The sequence below is a fragment of the Dendrobates tinctorius genome, unplaced genomic scaffold (genome assembly GCF_039654945.1).
Source record: "Dendrobates tinctorius isolate UK_male_01 unplaced genomic scaffold, ASM3965494v1 ptg000062l, whole genome shotgun sequence".
NCBI classification, from domain to species: Eukaryota; Metazoa; Chordata; class Amphibia; order Anura; family Dendrobatidae; genus Dendrobates; species Dendrobates tinctorius.
Window position 1 is genome coordinate 36182003 of NW_027361730.1, and position 19033 is coordinate 36201035.

Genomic DNA, 19033 nt, shown 5'->3' on the forward strand with positions numbered 1-19033 from the left:
ACAACAACTTTTGGGGGTCCAATTTCTCCTGGTACCCTTGGGAAAATAAAAAAATGGTGACTAAAAGATCATGTTTGTGGAAAAAATACGAATTTTTTATTTTCATGCCCTGGCGTTATAAACTTCTGTGAAGCACTGGGGGGTTCAAAGTGCTCACCACACATCTAGATAAGTTCCTTGGGGGATCTAGTTTAAAAAAATGGTGTCATTTGTGGAGGGTTTCCACTGTTTAGGTACATTAGGGGCTCTCCAAAGGCAACATGACACCCGCAGACCATTCCATCAAAGTCTGCATTCCAAAACGTCACTACTTCCCTTCCGAGCCCCGACGTGTGCCCATACAGTAGTTTTCTCCCACATATGGGGTATCAGCATACTCAGGACAAATTGGACAACAACTATTGGGGTCCAATTTCTCCTGGTACCCTTGGGAAAATAAAAAAAATGGTGACTAAAAGATCATGTTTGTGGAAAAAATACGAATTTTTTATTTTCACGCCCGGGCATTATAAACTTCTGTGAAGCACTGGGGTGGTCAAAGTGCTCACCACACATCTAGATAAGTTCCTTAGGGGGTCTAGTTTCCAAAATGGTGTCATTTGTGGGGGGTTTCCACTGTTTTGGTACATCAGGGGTTTTCCAAACGCGACATGGTGTCCGATCTCAATTCCAGCCAAAAACGTCAAATGGCGCTGCTTCCCTTCTGAGCTCTGCCATGCGCCCAAATAGTAGTTTACCCCCACATGTGGGGTATCAGCTTACTCAGGACAAATTGCACAATAACTTTTAGGGTCCTGTTACCCTTGGAAAAATAAGAATTGAGGGTGAAAAGATCATTTTTGTGGAAAAAATATGATTTTTTAATTGTATGGCTTTATGTTATAAACTTCTGTGAAGCCCATGGGGGTTCAAAGTTCTCACCACACATCTAGATAAGTTCCTTAGGGGGTCTAGTTTCCAAAATGGTGTCATTTGTGGGGGGTTTCCACTGTTTTGGTACATCAGGGGTTTTCCAAACGCGACATGGTGTCCGATCTCAATTCCAGCCAAAAACGTCAAATGGCGCTGCTTCCCTTCCGAGCTCTGCCATGCGCCCAAATAGTGGTTTACCCCCACATGTGGGGTATCAGCGTACTCAGGACAAATTGCACAATAACTTTTAGGGTCCTGTTACCCTTGGAAAAATAAGAATTGAGGGTGAAAAGATCATTTTTGTGGAAAAAATATGATTTTTTAATTGTATGGCTTTATGTTATAAACTTCTGTGAAGCCCATGGGGGTTCAAAGTTCTCACCACACATCTAGATAAGTTCCTTAGGGGGTCTAGTTTCCAAAATGGTGTCATTTGTGGGGGTTTCCACTGTTTTGGTACATCAGGGGTTTTCCAAACGCGACATGGTGTCCGATCTCAATTCCAGCCAAAAACGTCAAATGGCGCTGCTTCCCTTCCGAGCTCTGCCATGCGCCCAAATAGTGGTTTACCCCCACATGTGGGGTATCAGCGTACTCAGGACAAATTGCACAATAACTTTTAGGGTCCTGTTACCCTTGGGAAAATAAAAATTGGGGTGAAAAGATCATTTTTGTGGAAAAAATATGATTTTTTAATTGTACCGCTGTACGTTACAAACTTCTGTAAAGCCCTTGTGGGTTCAAAGTTCTCACCACATATCTAGATAAGTTCCTTGGGGGGGTCTAGTTTCCAAAATGGGGTCACTTGTAGGGGGTTTCCACTGTTTAGGTACATCAGGGACTCTCCAAACGTGACATGGCGTCCAATCTGAATTCCAGCCAATTTTGCATTGAAAAAGTCAAACGGCGCTCCTTCCATTCTGAGCTCTGCCATGCATCGAAACAGTGGTTCCCCCCCACATATCAGGTATCTGCGTACTCAGGACAAATTGCACAATAACTTTTGCAGTCCAATTTCTCCTGTTACCCTTGGTAAAATAAAAAAAATTGAACCTGAAGTATTTTTTTTATGAAAAAAAGTTAGATGTTCATTTTTTTTTTAAATATTCAAAAAAATTCCTGTGACGCACCTAAAGGGTTAATAAACTTCTTGAATGTGGTTTTGAGCACTTTAAGGGGTGCAGTTTTTAGAATGGTGTCACTTTTGGGTATTTTCTATCATATAGACCCCTCAAAGTGGCTTCAAATGTGATGTGGTCCTAAAAATAAAATGGTGTTGTAAAAATGAGAAATCGCTGGTCAACTTTTAACCCTTATAACTTCCTAACAAAAAAAAATTTTGGTTCCAAAATTGTGCTGATGTAAAGTAAACATGTGGGAAATGTTAGTTATCAAGTTTTTTGTGTGCCGTATCTCTGTGATTTAAGGGCATAAAAATTCAAAGTTGGAAAATTGCGAAATTTTCAAAATTTTTGCCAAATTTCCATTTTTCTCACAAATAAACGCAAGTTATTTGAATGAAATTTTACCACTAACATGAAGTACAATATGTCATGAGAAAACAGTGTCAGAATCACCAGGATCCATGGAAGCGTTCCAGAGTTATGACCTCATAAAGGTACAGTGGTCAGAATTGTAAAAATTGGCCCGGTCATGAACGTGCAAACCACCCTTGGGGGTGAAGGGGTTAATCTTTATTTTCAGGGAGGCCTGTGGGAGGTCTTCATGTGGGGCTCTGATTAGGTATTCATAATGCAGACTACTGACAGGTCATTGATCCCTCACTGACCTGCCCCCTAGTTTGCATAATGAATACCTGTACATATTGAAGAAAAAAAAACCTTCTGCAGGCAGTTGCCAGCCATGGCACTTGCACTGCAGCATAATCACATGTTTAGAGTCCTAGTAATAATTCTTCTTGATGTTATTGAGCAAGTTTAGTGATGCGACTATACAGCCTGCCATCCAGGAGAGACACTGAGCAGTGTGTGCTCAGTGTCTCCCTGTGAACTCCTACCTAGCTGACAGCATCGTGAGTGTTAGAAAGTTCGCCTGCTCGCGGTGCCGTCAGACAGGTCCTGGGAGTTCACAGCTAATGAATTCCCTTCACCTAAGTGATGTCAGCACAAGTGGTGGGAAAAATATATTTATATATTGTGAGACAGTGACCGGCATTATTGTAAATGTTCGGTATGTATCGCAGAGGAGGTACTCTGTGCTGTAAGCCTGTAATGTTGCTCTGGGACCTGTAGTCCTACGAGCCTTGTTTTGGTTATAAGGGGGGTTTACAGGGTTAGCGGGAGAGCTGGGCAGGACTGGCTAACCACACACTTGCCACTTATGGGGGTGGTTTCAGCTACATAATGTGGCTGCGGTTTGGGTCACATGGTCAGAGTTGTAAGGTCCTGAAGGTGTCTGTGTTGGAAGGTCCTGTGTGTGTGTGGACCGGATTGCTGAAGAGCACGGGGTGAGGCCACGGACCTGCAGAGCCTGTGACGGCTACTGTGTTGGGGAAGCTACCGTCCTTCTGAGGGTCTGGTACTGTTGTGTTTGGCCTGTGGAGCAAGTCTGAGTCTGGGAAAGTGATCCCAGTAAGGCTTCTTCCCCAGGAACCTAGGACTGACAAGGAGTCAGTGTGTGGAGCGGAGCTCCTGCATGGTAACCCAGAGTATGGGGTCTGTGTTCACTGATGAGGGACAGTTAATGAACTGTGTGGTCACCCACGGTAACTGGACAGAGTATGGTCCAGCATGTTTACAGACTGCAGCTTAATGTTGTGTTCCGTGGATGTAAAGTAATGGACTATGGACCTTGGGGCAGGTGCCAACAAGGTTAATGTTCTTGATAAAGAGGTCACTTTACTACTGACAAACCCAGCACTGAGGTAGTTGATGATGTGGGAAACATAAAACTGCCCCAGGGTGGTGATAGGGATCCAACAGCTAAAATCACAGTGGGAGAACAATTCCAACACAAAATAGAGAGCCTGCAGGAGAAGCTGTCCGATTTGACCGCTGTTACCCGACAACTAGAGGATCAAATCGACAAGCTGACAAAGGAAATGTGCACATGGAAAGAGCGCCCCGACAGCTTCCGCCAGGTAGAAGCGCACGTCCAAAGCTTGGAGAAAGAGCACGATGAGGTCTGTCAGCAGCTGGCAAATGAGAGGTTGAAGGTTTTGAGTATGGAAGCTGCCAACTCCGTGCAGCTGGATCAGGTGCTTCACCTGGAGTCCCAGCTCTCGGCAGTCAAGGCTCAGCTGGGAAAGAAGGAAGCGCAGGAGCAGAAGCTGCTCCATACCATCCGCTCCACCGAAGAGAAACTGCGCTCTGCTAAGCAGGAGGACGCAGAACATGTGTCTCAGCTGGAAATGACCTGCTGGAACCAAGCGCAGGAGTTCCAGGTCCTCGCCAAAAAGTTACCTCATGAGAAGGAAAAAATTACAGATTTACTGGCCAAAGTAAAGCATCTCAGAGAACAGAAAGCGGAAGAAAATGCAATTTTGGAGACTGGGAGCGAGAACAGCGATTCTTCAGAGAGCCCAACAGAGACCCTAGAGGTGGTTGAAGGTGTTAAATGAAAGACCCCAGAGAAAGTGGAACCTGTTGATGAAGGAACAGGTAGAACTCTGAAGCGGCAGAGTGTGGGTGGGCAAGATGGTGTGGCATGTGCTGGCCAAAAGAGAACAGGATCACAAAGTCGAGCTGCTTAAAGAGACAGTGAAAGAGCATGTCGAACGAGAAAGGGTCCTGAGACAAACGGCTGAGAGCAGAGTGAATGAGCTGGAGAAGGAAGTCTCTGAGCTCAGAGGTCATCTGTCAATGTGTCAAACCGTGAAAAAAGCCATATGGGAAGATATGGACGTGCTCAGAGAAGCATTGAGAGGACTTCTGCAAAAGAAGGAGTTGGTGGTCGCAGACTTACAGCGGCAGTGCCAGAGTGGTAACAAGGCGAAGCTGCAAATGCTCATCTTAGCGAGGGGTCTTGAAGAGTTTAAAGCTCAGGAAGAGTTTGCGCTAAGAGCTGAACAAGACCATCACCCGGTCGTGGCAGATGACAGGATGGTAATAGCCAAGGCAAAACGGGAACCATCCGTCCATGAAGAGAATGAGACTTCGCTCTTCAAGTGCGTGGTAGAGGTACCCAAGGACGTGTGGGAAGCTTGTGACAGTGAGGCTGTGCATAAGGCCTTTAGAAAGGCGGTAGAAGTGTGTAGCGTGTACTGGGCACCAGAGACTCAGCAGTTGATCATACTGTCGACTAGGGAAGTCACAGTGAAGTGGGTGGCTATCCTGAGGGTCATGCACCTACAATGCCTCCACACAAAACAGATGATCCTGTTGAGGAACAAGGAAGCCGCTTGACATGAGTATGTAAGGGAGGCTCAAAGTTGGCTGGGCTTTGTGGAAGATATCGTTCAAGTGCCCAGAAATCTGGTGAGGAAAGTCATTGAGAGACTTGGGAAAGTAATGCAGGAAATCGTTTATAGATCCGGTATGGCGAAAGTGAGGATTCCAGTGGAAGACGAAGTTCAGGTAGCTGGTGAAGAAGGGATGGTCCCATTCGTCATTGTCGGCTCAGTGGAAAGCCTTAAGAATATCCGATTGCTCCTAGAATGCTCCTGGAATATCAGGTAACATAAGGGAGATAGAGCAGCTAAGACTGGACAGTCTGCAGATTAATAAACAGCTACAGGATATAAGATGGTGTCCGCCTTCAACACAAGGTAAAGGGAACAGAAGGGGACCTACATATAATGGAATGACACTTACACTGCCACTTACGGATTCTCGGCTTCTTTGTCTTGCTGACAGCCAAAAAAAGTTCAGCAAAACAAAGAGGCCAGGAATCTGTGAGTGGCAGTTCTACTCTCAGTATGAGTCTGAGAGACCTGGACACTGGCCCCTGTAAAGTATTAGGTGGGTCAGATTCAGACCCAGACCAGACAGTAGGCTCGACTGTGAGACTCATGGCCACTGGAGACGGTCATGGAGAGAAAGATTGGGTGAAGGGGCATACTTGAGAAATGTGGAGACTCAAAAGGGTCTGGTGACACAGACAGTCTGTGACTCAAGGGACAAAGCTCAAGGCCTACATACTGAACGCTGAGGGCGGGGGAAGCCTAACAAGGGGGTGATGATAAATGATGCTAAAAAAAAGACTGAGACGGTTCTCTCGAATGGTAGGGCAAGGTAACGTGTGTGACCTGTCTCGAGACCCCTGGTGTGTGACAAGTGTTCAACCCCACAAGTTTGAACAGAGGGGGGGATATGTGAGACAGTGACCAGCATTATTGTAAATGGCCGGTATGTGTCGCAGAGGAGGTACTCTGTGCTGTAAACCTGTAATGTTCCTCTGGGAACTGTAGTCCTACGAGCCTTGTTTTTGTTATAAAGGGGGCTTAGGCGGTACTGGCTAACCACACACACCTGCCACCTATGGGGATGGTTTCAGCTACATAATGTGACTGTGGTTTGGTTCACCTGGTCAGAGTTGTAAGATCCTGAAGGTCTCTGTGTTGAAAGGTCCTGTATGTGTGTGTGGACCGGATTCCTGAAGAGCACAGGGTGAGGCCATGAACCTGCAGAGCCTGTGATGGCTACTGTGTTTGGGAAGCTACCGTCCTTCTGAGGGTCTGGAACTGTCGTGTTTGGCCTGTGGAGCAAGTCCGCATCCAGGCATTTTAACCCCCCCAAATTCTTAGATAAAATAAGATTTATTTTGCAAATTATGATGGAAATGTTGTTTCTGGTGTCCTTCGACAGCTCTTTGGTCTTCACCATAGTGGAGTTTGGAGTGTGACTGCTTGAGGTTGTGGACAGGTGTCTTTTCCACCATAATTTGCAAAATAAATGTTGCCAAGTCAGACAAGGTAGTTTTCTGGATTTTTTTTCTCATTTTTGACTCTCATAGTTGTGGTCTACCTCTAATGTCAATTACAGGCCTCTTATCCTTTTAAATGGGAGAACTTGCACAGTTGGTTGCTGACTAAATACTTTTTTTCCCCCACTGTGTTTGCTATCTGCGTCCACAACAGCCAGACTTATGAAACTGTTCAACTAGTTAACCCCTTTAGTGATGAACACCATAGTGAACACCATAAAAAAATAAATAAAAAAACAAGGTAAAAAACAATGCTTTATCATCATACCGCCGAACAAAAACTCGAATAAAACATAGTACTGCTGAACACATCATCATGTCTCGCAGAAAAAAAAGCCATCATATCCATCAGTGGAAAAATAAAAAAGTTATAGCTTTCAGAATAGAGGGATGAAAAAATAATTATTTTCTCTATAAAATAGTTTTTATTATGTAAAAGATATAAATGGGGTATTGCTGTAATCGTACTGACCCAAAGAATAGCTGCCTTATCAATTTAACACAGCCGAAACAGTATAAACCACCCCCCCAAAAAAAATCCTGATTTTTGTTCATTTTGCCTCGCAAAAATTTGAATAGAAAGCGATGGAAAAAAAAGTCATGTGTCTGAAAATGCTACCGATAAAAATATCAACTCGTCCAACAAAAAACAAGCCCTCACATGACTCTGAAATATGGAAAAATTATACTTTCAAAATATGGTGATGCAGAACCTAGTTTTTTAGTGTGTTACAGCAGCGAAACATAAAAACTAGTGTTGAGCTATACCATCCGATATCGTGAAATATCGGATCGGATTGGATCGGACCGATACCCCTAAAAGTATCGGATATCGCTGATTCCGATACCGGAAACCAATGCAAGTCAATGGGACAGAAATATCGGAATTAAAATAAACCCTTTCTTTCCTTGTAGGTTAATTCTACATGAAGAAAAACAACTAATAATAATGTAGAATGTATTGGGGGAGGTGGAGGAGACATTAAAGGCACAGAGGTTTAGCCCAATCAAATGGAATAGCAGGAATAAAAAATTTTTTAAAGACGTTCGGAGTTACAAAGATATTGACTATGTTAACCTTTTTTATATTTTGTCAGATGTGTATGTTTCACTACTTCCATGCTCTTCACCTTCTTTTTTACTTCTCCCACACTTTCTCCTTCATGATCCTCAGCAGCAGCATCTTTTTCATCAACTTCTTCACCTTATTCATCTTCTTCTTCACCTTCTTCCTATTAGTCTTTTTTTTTACATTCTTCATATTCTTCTTATTCAACTATTCTTCTTCATATTCTACTTCTTCATCTTCTTCCTATTCTTCTTCTTCATCATATTCTTATTTGTGACAGGCATTCCTGTAGTTGCAGACCAAGAAAAAGTATATGCAACAACTATAGGGATCACCACCAATATTTGTAATGCAAAAATACAGTGGGGCAAAAAAGTATTTAGTCAGTCAGCAATAGTGCAAGTTCCACCACTTAAAAAGATGAGAGGCGTCTGTAATTTACATCATAGGTAGACCTCAACTATGGGAGACAAACTGAGAAAAAAAAATCCAGAAAATCACATTGTCTGTTTTTTTTTCATTTTATTTGCATATTATGGTGGAAAATAAGTATTTGGTCAGAAACAAAATTTCATCTCAATACTTTGTGATATATCCTTTGTTGGCAATGACAGAGGTCAAACGTTTTCTGTAAGTCTTCACAAGGTTGCCACACACTGTTGTTGGTATGTTGGCCCATTCCTCCATGCAGATCTCCTCTAGAGCAGTGATGTTTTTGGCTTTTCGCTTGGCAACACGGACTTTCAACTCCCTCCAAAGGTTTTCTATAGGGTTGAGATCTGGAGACTGGCTAGGCCACTCCAGGACCTTGAAATGCTTCTTACGAAGCCACTCCTTCGTTGCCCTGGCGGTGTGCTTTGGATCATTGTCATGTTGAAAGACCCAGCCACGTTTCATCTTCAATGCCCTTGCTGATGGAAGGAGGTTTGCACTCAAAATCTCACGATACATGGCCCCATTCATTCTTTCATGTACCCGGATCAGTCATCCTGGCCCCTTTGCAGAGAAACAGCCCCAAAGCATGATGTTTCCACCACCATGCTTTACAGTAGGTATGGTGTTTGATGGATGCAACTCAGTATTCTTTTTCCTCCAAACACGACAAGTTGTGTTTCTACTAAACAGTTCCAGTTTGGTTTCATCAGACCATAGGACATTCTCCCAAAACTCCTCTGGATCATCCAAATGCTCTCTAGCAAACTTCAGACGGGCCCGGACATGTACAGGCTTAAGAAGTGGGACACGTCTGGCACTGCAGGATCTGAGTCCATGGTGGCGTAGTGTGTTACTTATGGTAGGCCTTGTTACATTGGTCCCAGCTCTCTGCAGTTCATTCACTAGGTCCCCCCGCGTGGTTCTGGGATTTTTGCTCACCGTTCTTGTGATCATTCTGACCCCACGGGGTGGGATTTTGCGTGGAGCACCAGATCGAGGGAGATTATCAATGGTCTTGTATGTCTTCCATTTTCTAATTATTGCTCCCACAGTTGATTTCTTCACTCCAAGCTGGTTGGCTATTGCAGATTCAGTCTTCCCAGCCTGGTGCAGGGCTACAATTTTGTTTCTGGTGTCCTTTGACAGCTCTTTGGTCTTCACCATAGTGGAGTTTGGAGTCAGACTGTTTGAGGGTGTGCACAGGTGTCTTTTTATACTGATAACAAGTTTAAACAGGTGCCATTACTACAGGTAATGAGTGGAGGAAAGAGGAGACTCTTAAAGAAGAAGTTACAGGTCTGTGAGAGCCAGAAATCTTGATTGCTTGTTTCTGACCAAATACTTATTTTCCACCATATATGCAAATAAAATGAAAAAAAAAACAGACAATGTGATTTTCTGGATTTTTTTTTCTCAGTTTGTCTCCCATAGTTGAGGTCTACCTATGATGTAAATTACAGACGCCTCTCATCTTTTTAAGTGGTGGAACTTGCACTATTGCTGACTGACTAAATACTTTTTTGCCCCACTGTATATATTTTATTTAATTCCAGCAGACACTATATACAAACACATGGTTAAAAACAATTAAAAAGTCTGTGCAAAAACAGACATTAGAAAGTGAACAAAGAAAATTGGGTCATAATCACACACAATTCAATATTTAAGGTTCCAACACCCCAGACAAAATACAAAAGTGCAAATGCTCATTAATTAATGAAGTCCCACTACATAGAGATATATATTATTATATTTCAATATTTCAAGTACTAATACCTGTATGCATGCTGTTTACAAATAAATACTGTCATAGACATACAAAATGTGCTAGACGCATGCTTACACAGGGAACCATCAGCAAATATTATTAATGGTACTTCAAGCTCTATTACCATACACCCTGGGACATTCAAATTGCTGCAGCCAATATTACCTCACAGCAGATAGTCAGAGCATATTAACAGCATAGGAGCCCTGGAGGCATAGACAAAAATCTCCCCTGCCTACAACCATGATACCAGGCGGACCCCAAGTGGAAGCACACAGCCGGGTTTTGTGGAACCTAGGACCCACGCGTATCGACACTAAGATGTGTCTTTCTCAAGGTCAGTGTGAACACACTGACCTTGAGAAAGACACATCTTAGTGTGTGTGCTTCCACTTGGGGTCCGCCTGGTATCATTGTTGTAGGCAGGGGAGATTTTTGTCATGATCCTGTGCGATCTGGCTTAAACGATGGCCCATCTGTCTCCAATCATGCCCCATATCTCCGTTCTGCCCCATGTCTCCAATCATGCCCCGTGTCTCGCATTCTGCCCCCTACTGTGTCTTACTGTCACATTCTGCCCCAGCGTCCAGCATTCTGCCCCAGCGTCCAGCATTCTGCCCCAGCGTCCAGCATTCTGCCCCAGTGTCCTGCAATCTGCCCCATGTCTGCATTCTGCCCCAGAGTCCAGCATTCTGCCCCATGTCCAGCATTCTGCCCCAGCGTCCAGCATTCTGCCCCAGCATCCAGCATTCTGCCCCCATGTCTGCATTCTGCCCCAGTGTCCAGCAATCTGCCCCCATGTCTGCATTCTGCCCCAGCGTCCAGCATTCTGCCCCAGCGTCCAGCATACTGCCCCCGTGTCGGCATTCTGCCCCAGCATCCAGCATTCTACCCCCGTGTCTGCACTCTGCCCCAGCATTCTGCCCCAGTGTCCAACATTCTGCCCCCAGCATCCAACATTCTGCCCCAGCGTCCAACACTCTGCCCCCAGCATCCAGCATTCTGCCCTAGCATTCTGCCCCATGTCCAGCATTCTGCCCCTGCATCCAACATTCTGCCCCATTGTCCAACATTCTGCCCCAGCATCCAACACTCTGCCCCCAGCATCCAACACTCTGCCCCCAGCATCCAACACTCTGCCTCCAGCGTCCAGCATTCTGCCCCAGCATTCTGCCCCATGTCCAGCATTCTGCCCCAGCATTCTGCCCCTGCGTCCAACATTCTGCCCCAGTGTCCAACATTCTGCCCCCAGCATCCAACATTCTGCCCCCTGTGTCCAACATTCTGCCCCCAGCGTCCAGCACTCTGCCCCCAGCGTCCAGCACTCTGCCCCCAGCGTCCAGCATTCTGCCCCAGCATTCTGCTCCATGTCCAGCATTCTGCCCCAGTGTCCAACATTCTGCCCCCAGCATCCAGCATTCTGCCCCCAGCGCCCAGCATTCTGCCCCCAGCGTTCAGCATTCTGCCCCATGTCCAGCATTCTGCCCCAGCATTCTGCCCCATGTCCAGCATTCTGCCCCAGTGTCCAACATTCTGCCCCCAGCGTCCAACATTCTGCCCCCAGCGTCCAACATTCTGCCCCCAGCGTCCAGCATTCTGCCCTCAGCATTCTGGCCCCAGCATCCAGCAATCTGCCCTCAGCGTTCAGCATTCTGCCCTCATCTCACAGTTTGCCCCGGGCCCGCCGGATCGCTGCTCTCAAAAAAAAAAGAAAAAGTTCTTCCTACCTGGGGGAGTGGCTCCGTCCCTCCTTGCTGCTGAAACGCGCATTTGCCGGCGTCTGACAGTGACATCAGACGCCGGCAATGTGCACGCTGCAGCTGACGTCAACTGCCAGCCTCCGATTGGCTGGCGGCTGTTAACTATTGACGCGTGGGCCCGCATGTTAATAGCGTTTAGCTGGCCGCAGCGCCGTGCTAAGGGCCCGTTTTACCTTCCGGTAGGGGCCCGGTGAGCAGAGGAGACCAGGCCCCCTCTGCCCACCGGGTCCCATACGCCAGTCAGGGCAGTAATGCCCTGATGGCGGCCCTGACCAGCTCATCTTCAGCTTATCTCTGCTACTACTCACACTTGCCAATTTGAGAAATACCCGGGGCTCCTGTCGAAACGTTAAGAAATCGCTTGGATAAAATTGTTTTCTTTTTTCACTCTTCTGTCATTTATCACTGTGGTGAACTTGTGTGCAGAATAATAGAAAGCATATATTTTGAAGGAACCCTCACAAGTACGGCTGTGTATTATATACCCCTATGATTGAAACAGAAGAAATAAAACTATTTTTATAAGATATACACTAGTACCTTTTCTTTGGAAAAAACATGTTAGTGATGTACATTGCATCACTAGCAACACATTGGAGAAAGTTTAATACACAAAAATGACATGACAGATCCCTTTTAAAATGCCATCTTCATTGAAGGAACATGCACATCATGTAGACCTAGGAAAGCAGAGACGAGCGACAGTTGTTTTGCGTGAAGCACGCATCTTCCGACTCCTACATCACAGGAGAAACAGCCTCCTTTTAATTAGATTCAAATAAGGGACTGGTCAGCGGGATTTTGGTAAGTAAATGATACCTACGTGAAGAAATCCATTTTGTGGTTCTAGTGTAATCTTTCTTTGAAGTTTTCGTTTAATGATATGCTCGTGCTTTGGGACGGGCCTGTAGGCAGGTCTTTTCTTCATGCTCTAAGCCAGAGAAACAAGAATGTTCCTCGTCATAGAGACAAAGAGAGCGAGACAGACACAAAGACAGAGAGAGAGACAGAAACAGAGAATGCCACACAATAAAATTATCTGCTTACAACATTTACCCGAGTGCCAAGTTTTCTACAAGAGACAGAGACAGGCAACCAAGGAGTCAGACTTATTGACAAAGAACTCCAAGACGTAAGGCTCAGCAGAGTACCAGGACATGAAACCCACACGAACCAAAAATCTATAGAAAGAGCACAGCCAAAAACAGACCTAAAACTGAATATGCTCAGCAAACTGGAAACTGCAACCTGTACCCAAAATTAGGCCATGAGAGACACAAACCATGGAAGACACAAAGAGTAAAGTAGAACAGCAACATGGAGGAAGATAAAGACGATGCTGAGATCTATGTGCAAAAAACGTATGCGACTGGACCAGTTGCCTATAACATGGTTACCTCTCAATCCAAGTTGTCCTATGCAGGGCAGCTCATTATAAGTATAAGTGTATAGCCTCACAACGTAACCTCTAATCAACAGAGGCTGGAACATCAAGGGCCTGAACACATCAGCCTTTGGACGTAAGACAGACGACTCAGACTTCAATCAAAAGACTGAAAAACATTTAGGGTGTGTGCACACGCTGCGGATTCTGCTGCGGCTCCGCAGCGGATTTGGCCCTGCGTACAGTACCATTATTCCCTATGGGAAACGGAAACCGCTGTGCAGATGCTGCGGAATTTTCCGCGGTTTATAAACCGCAGAAAGAATTGACATGCCAATTCTTTCTGCAGATTCCGCAGCGGTTTACCATCTCCTCCAATGAGGAGATGGTAAAACCGCAGGGCAAAACCGCAGGATAATCCGCAGATAAATTATCTGCGGATTTTGAAAATCCACGCTGATCAATCCGCAGCAGATTCCGCAGCGTGTGCACACAGCCTGATATACAGATCCTCCTGGGAACATGAACTAAAGCAGATAATGAATCAGTTGAAGCCAGAGCAGTTACCGATAGGTCCCCTCTATGTTCTGTTAGGGGGCCCACCAGAGAATTGTCCTGGGTTCCTGCTGGGCCAGTCCGACCCTGGCTGGGATGACGCAACTTTTATTCACTCTGCAGTGAGATCATGGCTTTCATTACATATCTATTCTGGGCTCATCCTGTATGATATGTAATGACCCTCTGCTCTGATCTCACTGCAGAACGATTACAAGTTGAGCTCAACAGACATAAGTGTGGGGCAGTACAGTAGAGCTGACAGTGCTATGAAAGGAGGAGGCATAATGTGATGCACAGATGACTTAGTGCCAGTTCTGACCTGTCAAATGCTGCGTCGGGGATACTGGAAGGTAAGAAATTTGCAGATCTTCCATCTAGCCGACAGGTACCACTGTCCTGGATTCTGGACGAGAGTCTTGCAAATCAGTCCGCTCATCTCTAGTATATATAACTAAATCAAGAAAAAAGGGCAGCACTACCAAAATAATACAGCAGGTGCAAAACCTATTCAGCAGTGTCCAAACAGCCAAAATGCCAAAGGAAAAAAAATAGGCAGCACTCAAATTAAATGTGAAAAAAGTGGATACTTTACTGATCCTCAGATGGCAACGTTTCAACGGTGACCCGTCTTTGTCAAGCTTGACAAAGACGGGTCACAGTTGAAATTTTGCCATCTGAGGATCAGTAAAGTATCCACTTTTTTTACATTTGATTTGAGTGCTGTCTATTTTTTTCCTTTTTTTTAGTATATATAACTAGCTATGAACCCGTTCTACGCCCGGATGGCGAGCATTTTTATTGGTATATGGTCTCCCATTCTAGTATGTGCTGCCCCACTCCTATCCTGGTATGCATGGTACCCTCACCCCCCCAATCCTGATAAGCAAGGCACCCTATTTCTCATCCTGGTATGCATGGTCCCCTCACCACCCAATCCTGGTATGCATGGTCGTCTCACCCCCCAATCCTGGTATGCATGGTCCCCTCACCCCCCTATCCTGGTATGCATGATCCTCTCACTCCTGTATCCTGGTATGCATGGTCCTCTCACCCCCCTATCCTGGTATGCATGGTCCTCTCACCCCCTCTATCCTGGTATGCATGGTCCTCTCACCCCCCCTATCCTGGTATGCATGGTCCTCTCACCCCCCCATCCTGGTATGCATGGTCCTCTCACCCCCCTATCCTGGTATGCATGGTCCTCTCACCCCCCCTATCCTGGTATGCATGGTCCTCTCACCCCCCCATCCTGGTATGCATGGTCTTCTTACCCCCCAATCCTGGTATGCATGGTCCCCTCACTCCCCAATCCTGGTATGCATGCTACCCCTCATCTCCAATCCTGGTATGCATGGTCCTCTCACCCCCCCTATCCTGGTATGCATGGTCCTCTCACCCCCCCTATCCTGGTATGCATGGTCTTCTTACCCCCCAATCCTGGTATGCATGGTCCCCTCACTCCCCAATCCTGGTATGCATGCTACCCCTCACCTCCAATCCTGATATGCATGGTCCTCTCACCCCCCAATCCTGGTATGCATGGTCCCCTCACCCCCCAATCCTGGTATACATGGTCCCCTCACCCCCTTTTCGTGGTATGCATGGTCCCCTCACCCCCCTTTTGTGGTATACATGGTCCCCTTACCCCCCTTTCGTGGTATGCATTTTCCCCTCACCCCCTTTTGTTGTATGCATGGTCCCTTCACTCTCCTTTCGTGGTATGCATGGTCCCCTCACTCCCCTTATGTGGTATGCATGGTCCCCTCACCCTCCTTTTGGGGTATACATGGTCCCTTCACTCCCCTTTTGTGGTATGCATGGTCCCCTCACTCCCCTTTCGTGGTATGCATGGTCCCCTCACCCTCCTTTCATGGTATGCATGGTCCCCTCACTCCCCTTTCATGGTATGCACGGTCCCTCACCCTCCTTTCGTGGTATGCATGGTCCCCTCACTCTTTCGTGGTATGCATGGTCCCCTCACTCCCCTATCGTGGTATGCATGGTCCCCTCACTCTACTTTTGTGGTATGCATGGTCCCCTCACCCCCCTTTTAAGGTATGCATGGTCCCCTCACCCTCCTTTCGTGGTGTGCATGGTCCCCTCACCCCCTTTCGTGGTATGCATGGTCCCCTCACCCTCCTTTCGTGGTATGCATGGTCCCCTCACCCCCCTTTCCTGGTATGCGTGGTCCCCTCACTCCCCTATCCTGGTATGTGTGGTCCCCTCACCCCCCTTTCCTGGTATGCGTGGTCCCCTCAACCCTCTTTCGTAGTATGCATAGTCCCCTCACCCTCCTTTCGTGGTATGCATGGTCCCCTAACCCCCTTTTCCTGGTATGCATGGTCCCCTCACCCTCCTTTCGTGGTATGCATGGTTCCATCACCCCTCTTTTGTGGTATGCATGGTCCCCTCACCCCACTTTCATGGTATGCATGGTCCCCTCACTCCCCTTTCGTGGTATGCATGGTCCCCTCACTCCCCTTTTGTGGTATGCATGGTCCCCTCACCCTCCTTTCGTGGTACGCATGGTCCCCTCACTCCCCTTTTGTGGTACGCATGGTCCCCTCACTCCCCTTTTGCGGTATGCATGGTCCCCTCACTCCCCTTTCGTGGTATGCATGGTCCCCTAACCCTCCTTTTGTGATATGCATGGTCCCCTCACCCCCCTTTCGTGGTATGCATGGTCCCCTCACCCCCCTTTTGTGGTATGCATGGTCCCCTCACCTCCTTTCGTGGTATGCGTGGTCCCCTCACTCCCCTTTCGTGGTATGCATGGTCCCCTCACCCTCCTTTCGTGGTATGCATGGTCCCCTCACCCCCCTTTCGTGGTATGCATAGTCCCCTCACCCTCCTTTCATGGTGGTATGCATGGTCCCCTCACCCCCCTTTTCTGGTATGTGTGGTCCCCTCACCCCCCTTTCCTGGTATGCGTGGTCCCCTCACCCCCCCTTTTGTAGTATGCATGGTCCCCTCACCCTCCTTTCATGTTATGCGTGATCCCCTCATCCCCCTTTCGTAGTATGCATGGTCCCCTCACCCTCCTTTCGTGGTATGCAAGGTCCACTCACCCCTCTTTCGTGGTATGCATGGTCCCCTCACCCTCCTTTCGTGGTATGCATGGTCATCTCACCCTCCTTTCGTGGTATGCATGGTCCCCTCACCCCCCTATCCTGGTATGCGTGGGTTACCTTTAACAATTACAGGTGGAATCTAGCTCAGCCTGCAATTATTAACCTATTAAATCCTGCTGTCAAACAGCAGCATTCAAGATGTGATGGAATGGAGGAACGTCATTCCATCGGTGTGCCCGTGACATGATCAAGGTCATTGATGGGATGCTATGAGAGCAAGGGATCTATTGAAAAACTCCACGCTTGTCATTATGGTAATCCTTTAAAACCCTGCCTGTGGATGGGCTTCAGTGGAGACTGTGATTTTAACTACAGGGTGAGTCATTTATATGGATACACCTAAATAAAATGACAATGGTTGGTGATATCAACTTCCTGTTTGTGCCACATTAGTATATGGGAGGTGGAAAACTTTTCAAGATGGGTGATGAGCATGGCGGCCATTTTGAAGTCAGACATTTTGGTTCCAACTTTATTTTTTTCAATGGTATGAGGGTCATGTGACACATCAAAATTATTGAGAATGTCACAAGAAAAACAATGGTGTGCTTGGCTTTAATGTAACTTTATTCTTTCATGAGTTATTTACAAGTTTCTCTTTGTTTACAGGCATTGACATGTCGCAGAGGTTAACACGTGAGGAGCGGATAGAAATTTTGTTGATGTCTGGTGAACGCAGTACCCGGGTCATTGCAGCAGATTTCAATGCAAGACACCATATGCAAGAAAACTGTCACCATTTCCATTTTATATTCTGTAGGTGTACCCATATAAATGGCCCACCCAAAAAAGTTTGCATCATCACTGAACATAATGTTCTGTGTAAACTGAGGGTCCTGTTCCAATTTTTGTTTTGCCCATTCTGCAAATTCAGCGTGCTGATCTGAGTCACCAACCATTCCCATTTTATTTAGGTGTATACATATAAATGGCCCACCCTGTATATACAGAAATGCTGCAGTATTGCTGCATATAGTGTCTAGCAGCAGTGGTGATTTGATCACTCAATGTCAATACCCAATAGATTAGGTATAGCAGCAGGGGTATATAATTATTAATAAATAACTTTTAATCTAGATATTCTAAAAATACATAAACACACTTAACACTTAAAAACCACAGACAGAGGAACAGCACATTATATCTCCACATAAAAATGATTGTAAATGTAAAGAGGTAAATGGTGTCCTGCTTTCTAACATGAAATAGGTGAACGGCTAAGCATGATCACTGGATTGTAGCAGTATATGATCAAATGAGCAGCTGGTCACTCATCTTATTGTCCAAAGGCTCAATTTTAGTGGAAAAGGCAGAGTACTAATTTAACACCAGTGGAACAATTATATTGATGAGGGCAATATCAGAAGTTGATCCCGGTGTTGAGTACTGAGAAATATGAGTCTTTATATATGTGCAAAATTGTTAATGGATCAAAAGTGCACTAGTGACTCAAATAGACGTACTAAAGGTTGGCCACAGTGTTGGATTTACAATGTTTATGAAGCGATGGCCGGGGGACCACCACAATGCAGGGAGACTACAGTACACAAGATGAGGTGCAAGCAACAAAGGGTTAATTTATTTACAGGCAAGGAATGCAGTGTTTAGGAAAATGCAGAAACAGGGGTATGCTATGGAAACAGACGATTTACAAGGATAATATTCTCTAGCTGGGCCGTCAAACCGCACGGAGCACCAACTATAACAGCTCAGTGTATTTATCCAACTGGCAAGGCAACACAGTAAAGGAATGTATGATGCTACACTAACTATAACCTATCTGGCCTTTGCTATCCTGGCCACATGGCTGCCGTGCTCTATCTATTGCAGCCTATCCTATACCCTAGCATGTGCACAGAAGAGGTTAACACTCACAGTAGCGTTGGTATCTCAATCCATTCCCGGGGGCCTGCAGCTTTGCAAGATGGTGTGCACTTCTTCCTGGAAGCTCTGTGCAGCGTGATCTTTTCCTTGTGTGCAGATCCAGTGATGCTCCTAGAAACGGTGGATTCCCTCCTCTGGATTCCTTTCTTGTCTTTTCTTCGTGGCTCCTCACGGCAACATAGGAAAGCCACCTTGTTTTCCATAGAAGAGTTTACAAAGTCTTTCTTTGACAACTCAGGCACATCCCCC